This window comes from Lissotriton vulgaris, unplaced genomic scaffold (assembly GCF_964263255.1).
Source record: "Lissotriton vulgaris unplaced genomic scaffold, aLisVul1.2 SCAFFOLD_1342, whole genome shotgun sequence".
Classification (NCBI taxonomy): Eukaryota; Metazoa; Chordata; class Amphibia; order Caudata; family Salamandridae; genus Lissotriton; species Lissotriton vulgaris.
The window spans coordinates 34,143-51,128 of record NW_028248619.1 but is presented as its reverse complement, the minus strand read 5'-3'; the positions used below and the strand labels follow the sequence as shown (position 1 = coordinate 51,128).

At 46.0% G+C, this 16,986-nt stretch overlaps 1 protein-coding gene across 2 annotated transcripts in view; it reads right to left on the bottom strand.

Annotated features, from left to right (window-relative positions):
• The window catches only part of TMEM150C (transmembrane protein 150C), a 268,665-nt gene extending 252,141 nt beyond the window's left edge, over nucleotides 1-16,524 (bottom strand). For both annotated transcript variants that reach the window (XM_086950025.1, XM_086950026.1), the window contains exon 1: nucleotides 16,177-16,524. The gene's annotated coding sequence lies outside the window, so the exon portion shown is untranslated. The remainder of the gene's footprint in view (nucleotides 1-16,176) is intronic.
• Between the last annotated feature and the right edge of the window lie 462 nt (nucleotides 16,525-16,986).

Below are 16,986 nucleotides of genomic sequence, written 5' to 3'. Positions count from 1 at the left end.
AATTTTTATGAAACATTACTCTAGTTTCTAAGTTGGTGTGGGATTCTTTTGTGGTGTGTTTTCACTGTGTTACTGTTTGAAGTGTTGCATAAATACTCTACACATCACCTCAGAGTTAGGACTGACAGGTCTGTGCCTCGCTACCCAGGGTTGAGCACATGTTAATTTAGGGTTTGCTTGTGACTTCACCCTGACAAAGATTATGGTTTCTACTGAGTGGGGCTTCACCCCTTTCAACCAGTAGCAACATTTCTTACAGAGGGTCTGGCTGCAATACCATACTAAAATGTATTGAGGCAATTCACCTTTAAAAGTGGTGTAATTATGCCAGTTCTCAGACACCAGTATACACCGGAAGACAGAACAGAGCTGCTTTGTGAGGGCTTACTGAAGTGGAAGTACTTGGATAATATTACGGATGGCACGTAGGTGTGGATGTGAATTGTGAGAGCTCTATGCAGGTCTCAGTGATGGCATGTCGGTACAGGTTAGGACGGTCGTGCAGTGGATGATGCAAGCCATCACAGAGTTGTGTTGCAAGTCTTTTGCAGGTTCCTCAGTACGGGAACACTAGAGCACAATAAAAAGTAGTATAGAGGCCAATTGCAGGTGCTCTAGAGAAATCTCAGCATTGAAAATCCTATATAAGAAACAAAAACATACTGAGGATCAGGACAGAGTTGCTTTGACATAAACGTTTAAATGCCTTAGAACTTGAAGTGCTATGGATGATCAAAATCAGAACTGGGGTTCATTGCAAGGGGTCTAGTGGTTTCTCAACACTTGTGTCAAGTTAGAGAGGCATTATGGGAACTCTGTGAATGGATTAGGAATTATGGGAGCTCTGTGAATGGATTAGGAATTATGGGAGCTCTGTGAATGGATGAGACATTATGGGAGCTCTGTGAATGGAGTAGGCTTCATGGGAGCTCTGTGAATGGATTAGGCTTCATGGGAGCTCTGTGAATGGATTAGGCTTCATGGGAGCTCTGTGAATGGATTAGGCATTATGGGAGCTCTGTGAATGGATTAGGCATTATGGGAGCTCTGTGAAAGGATTAGGCATTATGGGAGCTCTGTGAATGGATTAGGCTTCATGGGAGCTCTGTGAATGGATTAGGCTTCATGGGAGCTCTGTGAATGGATTAGGCTTCATGGGAGCTCTGTGAAAGGATTAGGCATTATGGGAGCTCTGTGAATGGATTAGGCATTATGGGAGCTCTGTGAATGGATTAGGCTTCATGGGAGCTCTGTGAATGGATTAGGCTTCATGGGAGCTCTGTGAATGGATTAGGCTTCAAGGGAGCTCTGTGAAAGGATTAGGCATTATGGGAGCTCTGTGAATGGACTAGGCATTATGTGAGCTCTGTGAATGGATTAAGCATTATGGGAGCTCTGTGAATGGATTAGAAACCAGGGGAGCTCTGTGGATGGATTAGGAATTATGGGAGCTCTGTGAATGGATTAGGCATTATGTGAGCTCTGTGAATGGATTAAGCATTATGGGAGCTCTGTGAATGGATTAGAAACCAGGGGAGCTCTGTGAATGGATTAGGAATTATGGGAGCTCTGTGAATGGATTAGGCATTATGTGAGCTCTGTGAATGGATTACGCATTATGGGAGCTCTGTGAATGGATTAGGCATTATGGGAGCTCTGTGAAAGGATTAGGCATTATGGGAGCTCTGTGAATGGATTAGGCTTCATGGGAGCTCTGTGAATGGATTAGGCTTCATGGGAGCTCTGTGAATGGATTAGGCTTCATGGGAGCTCTGTGAAAGGATTAGGCATTATGGGAGCTCTGTGAATGGATTAGGCATTATGGGAGCTCTGTGAATGGATTAGGCTTCATGGGAGCTCTGTGAATGGATTAGGCTTCATGGGAGCTCTGTGAATGGATTAGGCTTCAAGGGAGCTCTGTGAAAGGATTAGGCATTATGGGAGCTCTGTGAATGGACTAGGCATTATGTGAGCTCTGTGAATGGATTAAGCATTATGGGAGCTCTGTGAATGGATTAGAAACCAGGGGAGCTCTGTGGATGGATTAGGCTTTATGGGAGCTCTGTGAATGGATTAGGCTTCATGGGAGCTCTGTGACTGGATTGGGCTTTATGGGAGCTCTGTGAAAGGATTAGGCATTATGGGAGCTCTGTGAATGGATGAGGCATTATGGGAGCTCTGTGATTGGATTAGGCATTATGGGAGCTCTGTGAATGGATTAGGCATTATTGGAGCTCTGTGAATGGATTATGCATTATGGGAGCTCTGTGAATGGATTAGGCATTATGGGAGCTCTGTGAATGGATTAGGCATTGTGGGAGCTCTGTGAAAGGATTAAGCATTATGTGAGCTCTGTGAATTGATTAAGCATTATGGGAGCTCTGTGAATGTATTAGGAACTAGGGGAGCTCTGTGAATGGATTAGGCTTTGTGGGAGCTCTCTGAATGGATTACACTTCATGGGAGGTCTGTGAATGGATTATGCTTCATGGGAGCACTGTGAATGGGTTAGGCTTCGTGGGAGCTCTGTGAATGGATTAGGCTTTATGGGAGCACTGTGAAAGGATTAGGCTTTATGGGAGCTTTATGGATGGATTAGGCTTTATGGGAGCTCTGTGAATGGATTAGGCTTCATGGGAGCTCTGTGAATGGATTAGGCTTTATGGGAGCTCTGTGAAAGGATTGGGCTTTATGGGAGCTCTGTGAATGGATTAGGCATTATGGGAGCTCTGTGAATGGATTATGCATTATGGTAGCTCTGTGAATGGATTAGGCATTATGGGAGCTCTGTGAAAGGAGTAGGCATTATGTGAGCTCTGTGAATGGATTAAGCATTATGGGAGATCTGTGAATGGATAAGGAACTAGGGGAGCTCTGTGAATGGATTAGGCTTCATGGGAGCTCTCTTAACGGATTAGGCTTTATGGGAGATCTGTGAAAGGATTAGGCTTTATGGGAGCTCTGTGAATGGATTAGGCTTCATGGGAGCTCTGTGAATGGATTAGGCATTATGGGAGCTCTGTGAATGGATTAGGCATTATGGGAACTCTGTGAATGGATTAGAGATTATGGGAGCTCTGTGAATGGATTAGGCTTCATGGGAGCTCTGTGAATGGATTAGGCTTCATGGGAGCTCTGTGGAAGGATTAGGCATTATGGGAGCTCTGTGAATGGATTAGGCATTATGGGAGCTCTGTGAATGGATTAGGCTTCATGGGAGATCTGTGAATGGATTAGGCTTCATGGGAGCTCTGTGAATGGATTAGGCTTCATGGGAGCTCTGTGAATGGATTAGGCATTATGGGAGCTCTGTGAAAGGATTAGGCATTATGGGAGCTCTGTGAATGGATGAGGCATTATGGGAGCTCTGTGATTGGATTAGGCATTATGGGAGCTCTGTGAAAGGATTAGGCATTATGGGAGCTCTGTGAATGGATGAGGCTTTATCGGAGCTCTGTGAATGGATGAGGCTTCATGGGAGCTCTGTGAAAGGATTACCAGGGCATGATTCAATGCAAACTAGAAGAGTATTGTGAGTGGTACAGCGTTGTGTACTTACTGTGTCCTGGACACAGGTGCATTATGACAGCTTGGATTTTTCATTACTACATGTCTGATGCTTGCAGAATAACTTGATACAAATGTTTGTGAGAGCTCTTAGGGAAATTGGGATAGAAGTACATTGGCAGAGCCCTTAGAAAGTCTCAGTACTGGGACAGCGGTGTACAAAGTACCAGGATAGAGGGCCATTTGAGAGAGAGCTCTCGCAGCAGGAAAACAAGTTCAGTCCCTCTGCAGAACAGATGTAAACAAACAGGTCCCTGGCACAGCAACAATGCATGGTACTAGGCACTGCGCTGTGAAACGGTAACTGCCTTCTACCTACACTGGCTACACTCCTCCCACGATTTCCAAAAAGAGAGAAAAATACACCTCAGAAGTTGATTTGAAGAAAAATGTAAAGACTGTTATCACATGAATAAAACACCTAGAACTTAAAGAGCTACACCGAAGCAAAGTGTGAGCAAATGTGTAACCACATTTATAACTACAATGCCCAAAATGCATTGGGACTAGAATAGCTGAGCAGTTCAACCAAGGACTGAAGCAATTGAGATGTAGTGGAATAACTGCAAAAAATTAGGACAAGGTATAGTATGCTATGGGATGAAGACAAAAACAAGAAGAAGGGCTCTTACAGCCAAGACATATAAATGAAATCTATTGAGGCTAGTTTGATGAAGTATGTATGTGTGTTCTTATACGTATGTGTGTTCTTATATAGCGCTCAACTTACCCTAGGGCCTCTCTGCGCTTGCATTAGGAACCCGTCCTGGCTTTTCCCTGTGAGATAACCCGTACTGGGCATCCCCAAGGTGAAAGCCAGGCATCCCGCCGCAGGGGGGCCATTGTGGAGATTAAGCAAGCTTAATGCCCAGAGTTGCAGAGTATGAACCCGTGATTAGAGTGGGCACCGAAGCGAGAATTATCGAGTCCGTGGACAATTGGGCTCAAGACCCTGCCGCGTCGGGAATTGGACCCTGGTCCCGGGTCTGACCTCTGCTTCAGGGTATGCCTCCTCTAACCAATGAGCCACACTTCTCCACACACATTAGCTGTTTTACATTTTATAATATCATATCAGTATCCTTCGCCCCCTCATACTCGTACAATGTTATTTCAATGAGACCTAATGCACACAATGACGTTCTAAGTAAAGCACATCAACTTTGAAATGCTCCCGCTGACAAAGAATATTGTCTGCAGCGTACCTTGCTGCTTAATGGAGTTGGGTTCATGCTGTTTCAAATATGTAACCTAAAACACAAATAACCTCGAGCGCTGGAGCACGCACACACACTTATGCGGCAGTTACATTATTCCTGGAACTCTGGGAAACTGGAGCCTACCCTTGACAAAAACGTCATATCCTATCCAGAGTGAGGAGCAGACCTAGTGAAGTAGCCTGTCACTGTGGCAGGTAAAAGTTCAGTGCCTTAACGGAAAGAATCCCATTTTATCACCGCGTCTCTGTTGAGACCAGTATCAATGTCCCTCAACAATCAGGACTATCACACCCTGTGAATGAGTGCATTGCACATACAGCTCTGCAGGTATACACATGATGACACATATGTATACTTCAAAGTAAAGCTCTCAAGGAAGAGATTTGCGCTACTTAAAACTTATAAATTAAATAAATAAATGCATTTGGTAACTAAGTAAAGCGGGCACCCTACGACTATGCTGTTATAAAACTGTTATCATACACTTAGATATTTCCGCCCCTGCTGTTGGTCAGTGCTCCGCCCAACATATGATCTGTGGTTACTCCCCGGACCCTCAGCCAAAAATCAACATTGTCGGAACCCTGTTTGTTGGGGACACACAGGGCAAGCATGTGTTATTGGGCCCAACCGAGGGGGTTGAGGCAGTTTACTCCTAATGTCCCAGGGCTCGACCCACTGTGGATTCTGAGCAACTGGGCGAACTCGGCACTCGACTCTCAGTAATAGTGTGGCTTGAGCAGTCCAAGGCTCCCTCGTGGGACAGGGGTGGGCGAGGTAACACGGGGTGAGCACAGGTTCACAACTCAAAATACACGCAGTAGCAGCAATAAATTATTGTCTAGCCAAATACTCACCCTGACCTACCTGGTGACTCCACGCCATTTCCGCAACTGACAGGAGGGAAACGCGCTCCACGCCGAGTTACCGCCGCTCCAGGAGACATCAGTGGGAGCAGAGCGGACTCGGTGCCCCAGGGGGACCTGCTTCAGCGCACGCTGTGCGCGTCACCATCCAGCGCCAGGAGGCGCCTTAAAAGTCGGGTCCACCCGTCTATTCCGTGTTCCTGCCTCACCCTGACCTACCTGGTGACTCCACGCCATTTCCGCAACTGACAGGAGGGAAACGCGCTCCACGCCGAGTTACCGCCGCTCCAGGAGACATCAGTGGGAGCAGAGCGGACTCGGTGCCCCAGGGGGACCTGCTTCAGCGCACGCTGTGCGCGTCACCATCCAGCGCCAGGAGGCGCCTTAAAAGTCGGGTCCACCCGTCTATTCCGTGTTCCTGCCTCACCCTGACCTACCTGGTGACTCCACGCCATTTCCGCAACTGACAGGAGGGAAACGCGCTCCACGCCGAGTTACCGCCGCTCCAGGAGACATCAGTGGGAGCAGAGCGGACTCGGTGCCCCAGGGGGACCTGCTTCAGCGCACGCTGTGCGCGTCACCATCCAGCGCCAGGAGGCGCCTTAAAAGTCGGGTCCACCCGTCTATTCCGTGTTCCTGCCTCACCCTGACCTACCTGGTGACTCCACGCCATTTCCGCAACTGACAGGAGGGAAACGCGCTCCACGCCGAGTTACCGCCGCTCCAGGAGACATCAGTGGGAGCAGAGCGGACTCGGTGCCCCAGGGGGACCTGCTTCAGCGCACGCTGTGCGCGTCACCATCCAGCGCCAGGAGGCGCCTTAAAAGTCGGGTCCACCCGCAACGCGGGACGCCGGGCGAAGCCCGGGCCAAGGGCGGGCCCGTTTTAGCCCGTTCTAGACAGTGAGAGACTGGACTGGGCCACCCCTCTTGCTTCCATCCTCTAAATTGAATAGTGGCAAGGTAATACACTTCTACATCTATTGTGTATCAGGTCTATAGTTTGTTATTTACTGCAAGGTCCTTGTTGTTAACCACTGTTTGTTCATTATGTCCAAACAAAAAACGCCTGTCACTCCGGCTAATACCATGCATAATTACTTAGTTCAGGTAGTGACAAAAATTAATAATAATCGGAGGTCCTCCCTAGGTATGGGGGATTCGCCACCTTGTGCCCAAATTAATCAATCAGGGGTGTCTCAGCCTGTGACTGATGATCTTATTGTCACTGACCCTAGTGAAGACCCAATTGAGCACTTAGAAATTAATGGTTCAATGACCTCTACGGACCACCAACTTGACCCCTTTACAGATCTGATCAACTTAGAAGACCAAGATAAATCTGTAACAATTGAGGAGCCAGCTATAGAAATCAATACCCCCCCAACACCGGTCCCCGCTCCAAGAGCAAAAAAAGGGATCACTAAGGCGCCACCTAGAAGAGGTGGCTTACGCTCTTCTAAAAACAAACCCGTAACCCCCCCAAGACGAGCAAAGAGAAAGAAAGAGGATGGGATAAGGGAGGAAGAGTATGAAAATGAAGAAGGGGAGGACACCCTTTTAATTAAGCTCATGGGTACACTAGAGTCTAAACTACTAGGTTTAATGAAACCCCTCATATCAAAGGTTGACCAATTAGTTACCAAGGTCAACAAGCTAGAGTCCCTGTTAAGGAAAACCAACGAGGGGGTGGGTGAAATACCAAATCTAGTTGCCTCAAAAATTGACCAAATGGAGACTGTGGGAAAATCACTAGGGGTGACCATGAATACTGGCCTACAAGCCTCCTCAGATCAGGTCCAACAAGCTAGCCTTAGGAATGATAACACCTCTGATATAACCCTAGTTTCTGAGACAGCCCAATTAGCGGGCAACAGCATTCCTGAGACCTTAAACCCAGAAGCTGCCCCAGTTGAATTAATTGTTGAAGCCTCGCCCCTTATCTTAGTACTAGCAAACACACCCTTGCTGAAAACTGGTCAGATCGAGTCTCCTGATTCCCTAAGAAATAAGGCTCTCCAGTGGTTGAGTAGTAACATGCATATATCCCCCTGGGGAAAGGAAAAACTATCAGACGATCTGCTTACAGCAAGAAGAGTTAGGTGGATAGGTACTAAGCCAAAGAAATTCCAAGGGGATTGTGTGGTCCTGAACTTTAAGGGCCCCGATGTTCTGCCCGATGTCCTACGGAACATTCTCCCTCCACAACGTAGGACAGCTGAAATAGTTCCACTGACACTGGATTTCTTCTATAGTAGAAGAGGTCTAGTAGCAAAGCCGAGTATATTAAGAACTAAATGGACAGTAGTGGGAAATAGAAGGGCTAGAACTAACCCAGCATGTGAGTGGGGGCTAAACTTGGATAATCAATATTCTGTGTTAACGGATTTAAATGAGTGTGATTGACTCGCATGTGTCTCTCCTGTTACCCTGAATAAGTGGTTGGGCCAAGGTCATGTTAAGATTTCTATGTTAGACGAATCTATACCTCCCCTAGATGAATTTTGTACTCCCTGCTTGGAAGAACGAAACAGAGCCCAGGTGGTACAGGAAAAATCATTGGAGGAAGTTGAGTTGTCATCGAGATTGAATAAAAATACAATACTAGGAGTAGATCCTGCAGAAACATTAATTATTCCTGATATTGTACAGACGTACTCCCAGCAGGCTAAACCGAAATTATCAATCATTTCATGGAACATAGCTGGTATTGCTAATAAGTTAAATATTCCCGATTGGGTTGATTTTATTAACCAGTATGATATCATTATGTTCCAAGAAACTTGGTCGCCTATACCAATTTTCAGGCAAGGGTATCTAAATTTCTTTGTCCCGGCAATAAGCAATAGAGTGGGACGTCCCTCGGGGGGCCTGTTAATTTGGGTACGCCAAACCTTGAATTGTTCGGTTAAGCAAAGGTCTATACCCTCTAACGATATTTTGGCACTTGATATTACCTGGCAAAATGGTCATCAACTAGCCCTGTTTAACTTGTATTCAAGGGGAGTAGCCAGGGGTAAATCATCAGAGACCCTTTCGTGCCTCGAGAACAATATTGAACAGCTACCAGACCCCACTTACATAATAATAGGCGGGGATTTTAATTCTACCTTCGAACCCTTGGGTGAGGAGGATAAAGTCCTGTCTGAAGATGAGGATACCAAGTGGGGTATACCCCAACTAGATATCCCTGTAATTAAGAATTGGAGCACGGTAGCTATACAACTGAAAAGCTTTTGTCTTTCAAGAGGACTTAGAGCAGCGAATGGTCGGACAGTGTCAGATTCTATGGGGAAAAATACCTTTGATAATGGTAGATCGGCCAGCAGGATAGATTATATACTCCTGGATGTAAGGCTCTGGGATAAATTGGAAGATATGGAAGTGAAGGTCAAGATTGAGAGTGACCACAATCCATTGTGCCTGACACTACATACCTACCATGACTTATTTGTTTATCCTAGAGAGGAGCGTATGGTCACACAGGATCTAGTAAGTTCTAATAACTCCCGTTACTTGAAGTGGAGTATGCTCCTAGAAGATCTCGCTACAATAGAGACTCTAAAGAAAGTAGTGGTGGGTGAAGTCGCTAAGATTAAGTCCCATTTTGGACAGACTAATTTTACCGACTATATGATGGTTGCCCATGAGATACTTTTTACGACAATCCAAAGTTTTTTCCGTAAAAAAATCTCCACAAGTAAAACGAAGAAAGCACAAGAAACCAGGGGGTGGTATGATAAGAACTGCAGGGCAGCTCGAGATAACCTTGGGAAGGAATTAAGACTAGGAAGGCCTGAAGCAGTAAGGCTGGCGAGAAACCAGTATAGGCAGGTTCAAAAATTGGCTAAGAAGCGTTGGGACGAGGATTGTTGGCAAGAACTTAAGGAGATTTGTGCCTCCAAGGACTCAAAGCGCTTCTGGGCTTCAGTAAAATGGGCAAAGGGTGGCATAGCACCCCAGCCTGTTAATAATGTCGCAAAGAACAGTTGGATAGAATACTTTCAACCACAGTATGCCCGTAATCCTATGTTTAATAATGTTAGTCTTCCTCCGCAAGTCTACTATAAAGCACCACTATTTGTTGAGAGGGATGTGAGTGTTGTATTAGACTGTGTAGCGGGGGGGGGAAAGCACCAGGTATGGATGGTATTCCGGCTGATATTTTTCTATCTGACCGGAAGTCATGGTGCACCTACTTTACAATGTTGGCCAATGCAGTGGCTATGGGAGGGAAAGTGCCTGCCTCATGGAAGGGAGCAGAAATAATTCCCATATATAAAAAAGGTGACCGTTCCCTGGCTAAAAACTACAGACCCATTAGTTTGATCGACACAGCCCAAAAGATAATGGGTCGACTAGTCCAAAATAAACTGCAGCAATGGATCGACGCAAATAACATCTTGTCACCGTACCAAGCTGGGTTTAGGCCCCTAACTAGCAGCGTCGACCAAGTCCTCCATTTTCTAACAATTTATTGGAGAAATGTCTCCTTGAAGAAGGGGACATTGTATGCAGTTTTTGTAGATTTAAAAGCTGCTTTCGACTTAGTCCCCAGGGAAAAACTTTGGCAGACCTTGGCGGATGCAGGCATAACACAGGAATTGCTCACACTCCTTGTTCGCCTACATGAAAACAATTTCGCAAAGATACGATGGGGAAAACAAGGAGAGGTAACTGATTCCTTTCCAGTTGAACGTGGGGTGAGGCAAGGGTGTGTCCTAGCGCCAACTCTCTTTTCCATTTATATAAATGGTATTGTTGCACATCTAGAGAAGATTGCTAGTGACGCCCCTGTAATAGCCGGTTCTCGTGTACCAGTTCTCATGTTTGCGGACGATACATTATTACTTTCCCGCACCCCTAGTGGGTTACAAAAAGTAGTTGATGCCTTTGGTGTATACTGTGATGAAAAGGGCCTAGAACTAAATACTACCAAAACGAAATTTATGTGCCTTAATCAGCAGTCCTCTTTTAAGGGTGTAATAAAATACAAAGGAACACCACTAGAAAGAGTTGACTCATTTTCATACCTAGGCATCACCCTGCAAGAAAACATGAGCTGGAAACATCACACAACTACAACCCTTCTAAAATTTAGACAGTTAGCAGGTGCCATCTCGCTAAAACACCGTACCTCTCTGACTAAGCCTCTGAACTGTGTCATGGAAATTTATTCTATGAAAGTCCTGGGGGCTTGTTTATATGGTTCTGAATTGTGGGGTTTCTCAAACTTGAGCGATCTGGGCCGAGCGGAAAATAGGTTTCTAAGAGGGGTCGCAATGGTCCCCCAAAGTACCCCAATAATTCCGCTAAAACTTGACCTGGGCAGAAAATCAGTTGTGGATATAGCGAGGCTTCGGCCCCTCCTGTACTGGAGGCGAATTATGGTGACCCCAGAGTTAGGCCACTACGCAGCAGCATTGATGGATGTCATCAAATTCGATCATTTCCATTCCATCCCATGGTTAAGGGAGCTGCGGGGTTTACTTACAGAATTGAAATTGGACCACCTATGGGACAACAATGATCCAACTTGCTTCCCCTCTAAGGATAAGCTAAAAGATCTTTACTGGGAGATGATATACCTTGCAATGTTTAGTGACAGTACAAGTGCAAAGCTAACATCTCGTTTTTTAAACTTAAAAATGTATCCATCATACGAACGTTTTTGGGACCTAATTGAAAAACCGTATGATAGAAAACTTTATTTTCAATTTCGTATTGGTACATTACCTTTAAATGCATTTAAGAAGCATTGGTCCCAGACATGGAATGAACATTGTCACCATTGTAAAGAGGAAATTGAACACATCTCCCATTTTCTGTTTTGTTGTCCTCTGTATTTGGCCCCCAGACGCAAGTGGTTAAAACCGGTGTGCTTAAAGTTGGGAACCCGAAGCCAATCCGAAGCCCTCAGGATACTTGAATCAGACTGTACAACATTTTATGTGGTTGGTGTAGCAAAATATCTGGCATGGTCGTGGTTAATTCGTACCCGATCATTATTGGCTACTGTATTATAATGAAATTATGCATATCCATAAATTGTCTTTTCTTGCGACTAGCAGTATGTTTTTTAATCTATGAAATGTGTTTTTTAAATAGTAATAATGTGTTGTAATTTTATGACCTTTTATTATGTATTATTCGACATCTAATGTTTAATATGTATTTTTAGAGGAATTTTTATCAGTAGTATTTATTGTATAGGGCTAGGTGAATGCTTTTATGACAAAATGTCGAATAAAGCTTATAAATTGAATTGAAAAAAATAAGTATTTTATTTAACCGCTATCAACACAAAGGGGAATACGACATTCAGAAACAACTTTCACAGTCCCCCTGAGGTCAAGCTCTACAGATTCTTAGGCAGTTACCCATGCTCAACTCCCTCCCCGTTCTAGTGATAGTGTTTATTCCCCGTCCGCTACAGCAACATCCAGTGTAAGCCCCACTAGTAGTCTGAGTCTCAAGCATTCCAGTCCGACTATGTCTTAGAATGAAAATTGTTCCAGCGCCGAAGAGCTATCTAGCAAGCAAGTTCTTCCTGGGCCGACTGACCCGAAGTCAACCTTACCCGCACTTGCAGGATCGAAGTGAATGGAATTCCTGAGTGCACCCCTTTCACAGGCGCTGGAGCATCAGGGGCTGTTTCAGATGAGTTCCCTGCACCCTGTGCTAGTGGGTCCTCAAGTTCCTCACACGGTCATGCAACAGCAACAACCGGAGGCTCTTTGTGGCACCTACAGGGTCGGTAAGTTCATTGTCCTGTCCCACAGTGCATGGGGAGAAGTAGTATGAAAATCCTGACGCTGATCCACTGTCACAGTGCAGATCTGCAAGGGTCCACACAGGTGCCTTTCTCCTCCGGTGACAATCCTGACCAGGTCACACTACTTGCTTGGTCCTGGTGACCCCCTTAGCATTCAGGGTTACTGTCTCTCCACAGTAAATGGGCTCTGATCCAATCGACCCACACCATTCCTTCACGGCAGCCCCTCCTGGCACACGGGGTAGTCGGCTCACCACCGCACAAGGCATTCTCAGCACATCAATCTCTTCACTGTGGCTCCTCATGGTGTACAGGGTTGTTGGTGCCTCACTGCACAGGCGATAACCCGTTCAGAACAGTGACTATCACAATTCACTTCATGGTGGTGCTCCTCTGGCATACGAGGGTCGCCGTCTTTTCTCTGCACATGGTCAACAACCCGATCAGTGCCGCAGCCGTCTCCTCACACCTTGCTAAAGGAGTCTTCTCAACAGGATTCCCCACTGGACCTTGCTCCCTCCAACACAACACTCTCCTCTTCCTCACAGGGCACACTGGGTTTGCAAGGTAGGCAGGCACTGGTGCTCCACATTCCAGTTCAGGTGGTCTTGGATAAGCTGGTGGGAGACTACCAGGCCTTGGCCCCAAGTCCTGGTCACAGGCAGAGGTCTCGCAGAGCTTTTCTTCCTCGCACAGCACGAAGGGCTGCTTGGCAGTTCATAATTTCTGGGGTCTCAAGCGCCCCTTCTCATAGTCCACTTCCAGACCCCAAAGGTTGTTTAGAGTCTTTGAAGATTATGTTGGGAGTCTAATGCAGTTTGAAGTGCCCACTCCTCTGCCCTTTTTTCCTACAAAAAGCAGTCTGTCACAGCAGAAGCAACTCCTAAGCTAACAGCCCCACAGAACATTCCAAGGGAGTGACTAGAGTTCACATCAGGATGTCAGTCACATCAATATGTGTATCAAAGGGTTAGCAAAGGAACTCATGCCCGCTTCTTTATGGCTCTTTTATCAGATCCATCTCCTTCCTCAGATGGCCCTTTTATCAGATCCCTCTCCTTCCTGAGATGTGGCTAGGCCCCATCCTTGTGACCGCTCTCTGAATCAAATATCAGCCATTTAAGTGTATTGGGGAGCCTGGCTCTCCCTTCTGCAGCATCCCACCTAGCTTACAGGAATGCAGCAATACAACAATCAGTCTTGGGGGATCCCTCTACCTCTTCATGTCTCACCATGCAGCCCTAGGTCTCCCAAAATGTAATCCAGAGTCAGCTATGTAATGTACCAATCACAGACACACATTAAGCCAGAACATGTACACAGCACAGATACACTGCAATACATCCTTTTTGTTTTGTACCGATACCAGGCACACATACACCCAGCACATGTATACCACACATGCACTTTGCAGCACTATACATCAAACCGAAGTAGGCTAAGCATGAATGAAGCACATGGCAGTAGAACTTTAAGTGAGTGAGCCAGTAGGTCTCACTTCAGTGACACAGGTAAAAGAGACCTGTTCACTCTTAATGATCACTACACGGTACATGCCACCACCGTACTCGTGCTTCTTAATTCCTTGTAAAGGCAGTAGTCTGTCATCACTATGAGAGTAGCGCTTTGGGTGCCCCTCCTGGTCCAACTAGACCGCATTCTTTGAGACAGGCCTATGTCATGGTGCACATACATGATTAGTGTTGCCTATGACAACAAAAATCAGCAATATGGATGTGGATGTAAGTAAAGTTGGTGTACTCAGGGGAGAGGTGCAAGTCAATTACCATGTGCCAACATTTTTCTTCCCAACAAACAGACAGTAAATTCAAACACAAACTCGCACAATATGTGTGTTATGTGTATTTGTAAAGCGCACTATCACCCACAAAGGTATTCTAGCACTGAGCCGGTGTGTATGTGCATAGCCCTGCCTATGGTAGGTTGGTTAACTAAAAAGCCAGTCTTCAGCTTCTTGAGGAATTCAAGAAGAGAATATACAGCTCTTCCGTGGAGTGGGAGGTCGTTCCATGCTTTAGGAGCAATGTAAGAGAATACCCATCGTCCTGATCGGAGTTTGTGTATTCATAGGATGTGAGAGAGTAGGTGTCCTGAGAGTGGACGTGTCTGTGTGGTTGGTGGAAGGAGATGCGACTATACAGGTAGGTGGGGCTTAAAGTTGTGTGGTGCCTTGACATTGTTTGAGAGGAATTTGAAATCAGCGCATTGGGTGCCAGGGGAGCTCCCTGAGGTGTGGTGTGATGGGAGTTCTGTTTCAGAGGTTTAGGATGAGTCCGGCTGTCGAGTTCTGGATGATTTCTAGTCTTCTGGTGAGTTCCTTGGTGGCCCCGGCAGAGAGGGAATTTCCACAGTCCAACTTGCAAGCGACTGAGGCATGAGTGACGGTTTTTCCGGTGTTGCCTAAGAACCATTTGAAGATCTCCCTCAGGGTGTGGAAACAGGATGCAGTGATAGCATTGAATTGAGTGATCTTGTCCAGTTTGCTGTTGAGGACTATTAAGAGGTTCCTGGCATGGGTGAGGAGTGTGGGTCCGAGGCAGCCCAGTCACCAGTTGGAGTCCCATAGTGAGGTGGTCTTGCCGAAGAGCACTACTTCTGTCTTGTGGGTGTTGAGCTTGAAACAATTGGCTTTCATCCAGTTAGCAACTTCGGTCATGTAGTTGGTTAAATAGTTTCTTGTATTGAGGGTCTTGTCAGAGAGGGAGACTATGAGTTGCGTGTCGTCGAGTTAGGAGAGGCTGTTGATGTCGTCGGACAGAAGGATTATGTATGTGTTGAAGTGGGTAGGGTTAAGTGATAAACCTTGAGGCACTCCGAAGAAGAGTTTGTGGGCTTCCGAGTAGTACGCTGTCAGGCTGACAATACCCTCTAATTAACTCGCAGCAGCCACACAATGTTGCACACACCATAATTAACAAACTTCTAGTTGAGCAGGAACAGACGCGAACTAGGACAAAGCCCTGCAGGGGATATTGTTGCGAACCCTTTCCACATAAATAACAAGAATCACTAATCCACTATCAAGAGGAAGAAAAATAACATCAAAGGGTCACAAAAATGTTACTAAACAGTGTAGCAAATCTTGTATAATGCAAATACACAGATAACAATACAGAAAAACGGACACATTAATTTGGGCTTTATTGACTCACACACCATTTGCAACTATCAAACCAGCACACAGGTTAGACATTTCTCCACAGTGGAGCCGCTCACGACGTTACCTTTCTCACTTTAATTATAAAAGGTAATTTCAAACACACAAAAGAGCATAAAAAGGACATTTCAAGTAACAGAGGGACGTCTTTATGAGGTGACAGAATTTCTAGGTGACGTCAAATACCCTTATTATATATGGCAGGGATCACTTTATTCAGTAGTACACAGGAGCGACATCACATCACTTGCTTTGGTACGGTGCTCATATTCTTGCTCGGACTCAATAGAAGACTTATCTCAGTTGCGGATGAAAGAATTGGAGATGTCAACATAACTAGATCGGCAGCTTGTAATGTGTTGCAAAAACATAATCAGGTTGTGCTTTAAACTTGAGACATTCTCGTGCTTTTATGAGGACCTCTAGCCATTAATTGAACAAACACACTCAATATGTATATCTATGTGCATTCAATCAAAGATAGGAAACCGTCCTTATTTGTATAGAATACAAATAAACTACACAAACATTAGAAATTCTAAAGTTATAGGTATAATTTAAAGTTCCTTACCTCTCACCCACTCTTGAACGATGGTGTGGTATATGGTGTAGAGCAGATGTCACGTACTTACAATTTTGGCAAATTGTTGCGATGTGACATGGATGTGGGAGGTGGCGCTACCAAGAGCGACGAGGCAGTTGCGAACCACAGGAACTGCCAACTTCCTGCTTGCCGCGTACTGCTTATCATTTACCGCTGCCAAAATCTAACACAGCGGCTTGTTGATGGTGGGCGCTGGCGGCTTGGAGACTGGCGGCGGCAGTTGGCGGGAAGCTAGGGCACAACACTGAGTCACGCGTCTTCAATTGAGCCCGAAACACAGAGAACTCCAAACGTCTTACCTCAACTCTCCCTGCGAGAAAAAGGAGACAAAGAAGTCAAAAGGGACAATGAACTAACAGACTGAAAGCGCTTGCAGGTAACATCTGGGGCCATATTATGGAAGTGCTCGGGGGTTGCAATGGGCATTTACGCACACTGTGCGAGTCCCTGGGGCACTTTCGTATTACAGAAGGGGCCGCAGACGTTTGTGCGACCCCTTCTGTAATACCAATGGCGCTGGCACACAAAGTGCCAGCGCGATCATCAGAGGGCGTTCTCTTATTTGCATGGGGACGTGGCCCCATGCAAATGAGGTAATCCCTTTGCCTCTGCGCCGGTGCCGTAATATAGATCCGGGCGCAGAGGCAAAAAAGCTTTCTGGAGGCGCACCAACAGTGCGTCAACTAAAAGAAGGCGCACTGTCAGTGCCCCCATGATTGCACCCTCTGGCTGAGGGGGAGAAAGGGGGTCCAATGGAGCCACCAGACATCCCCTTGC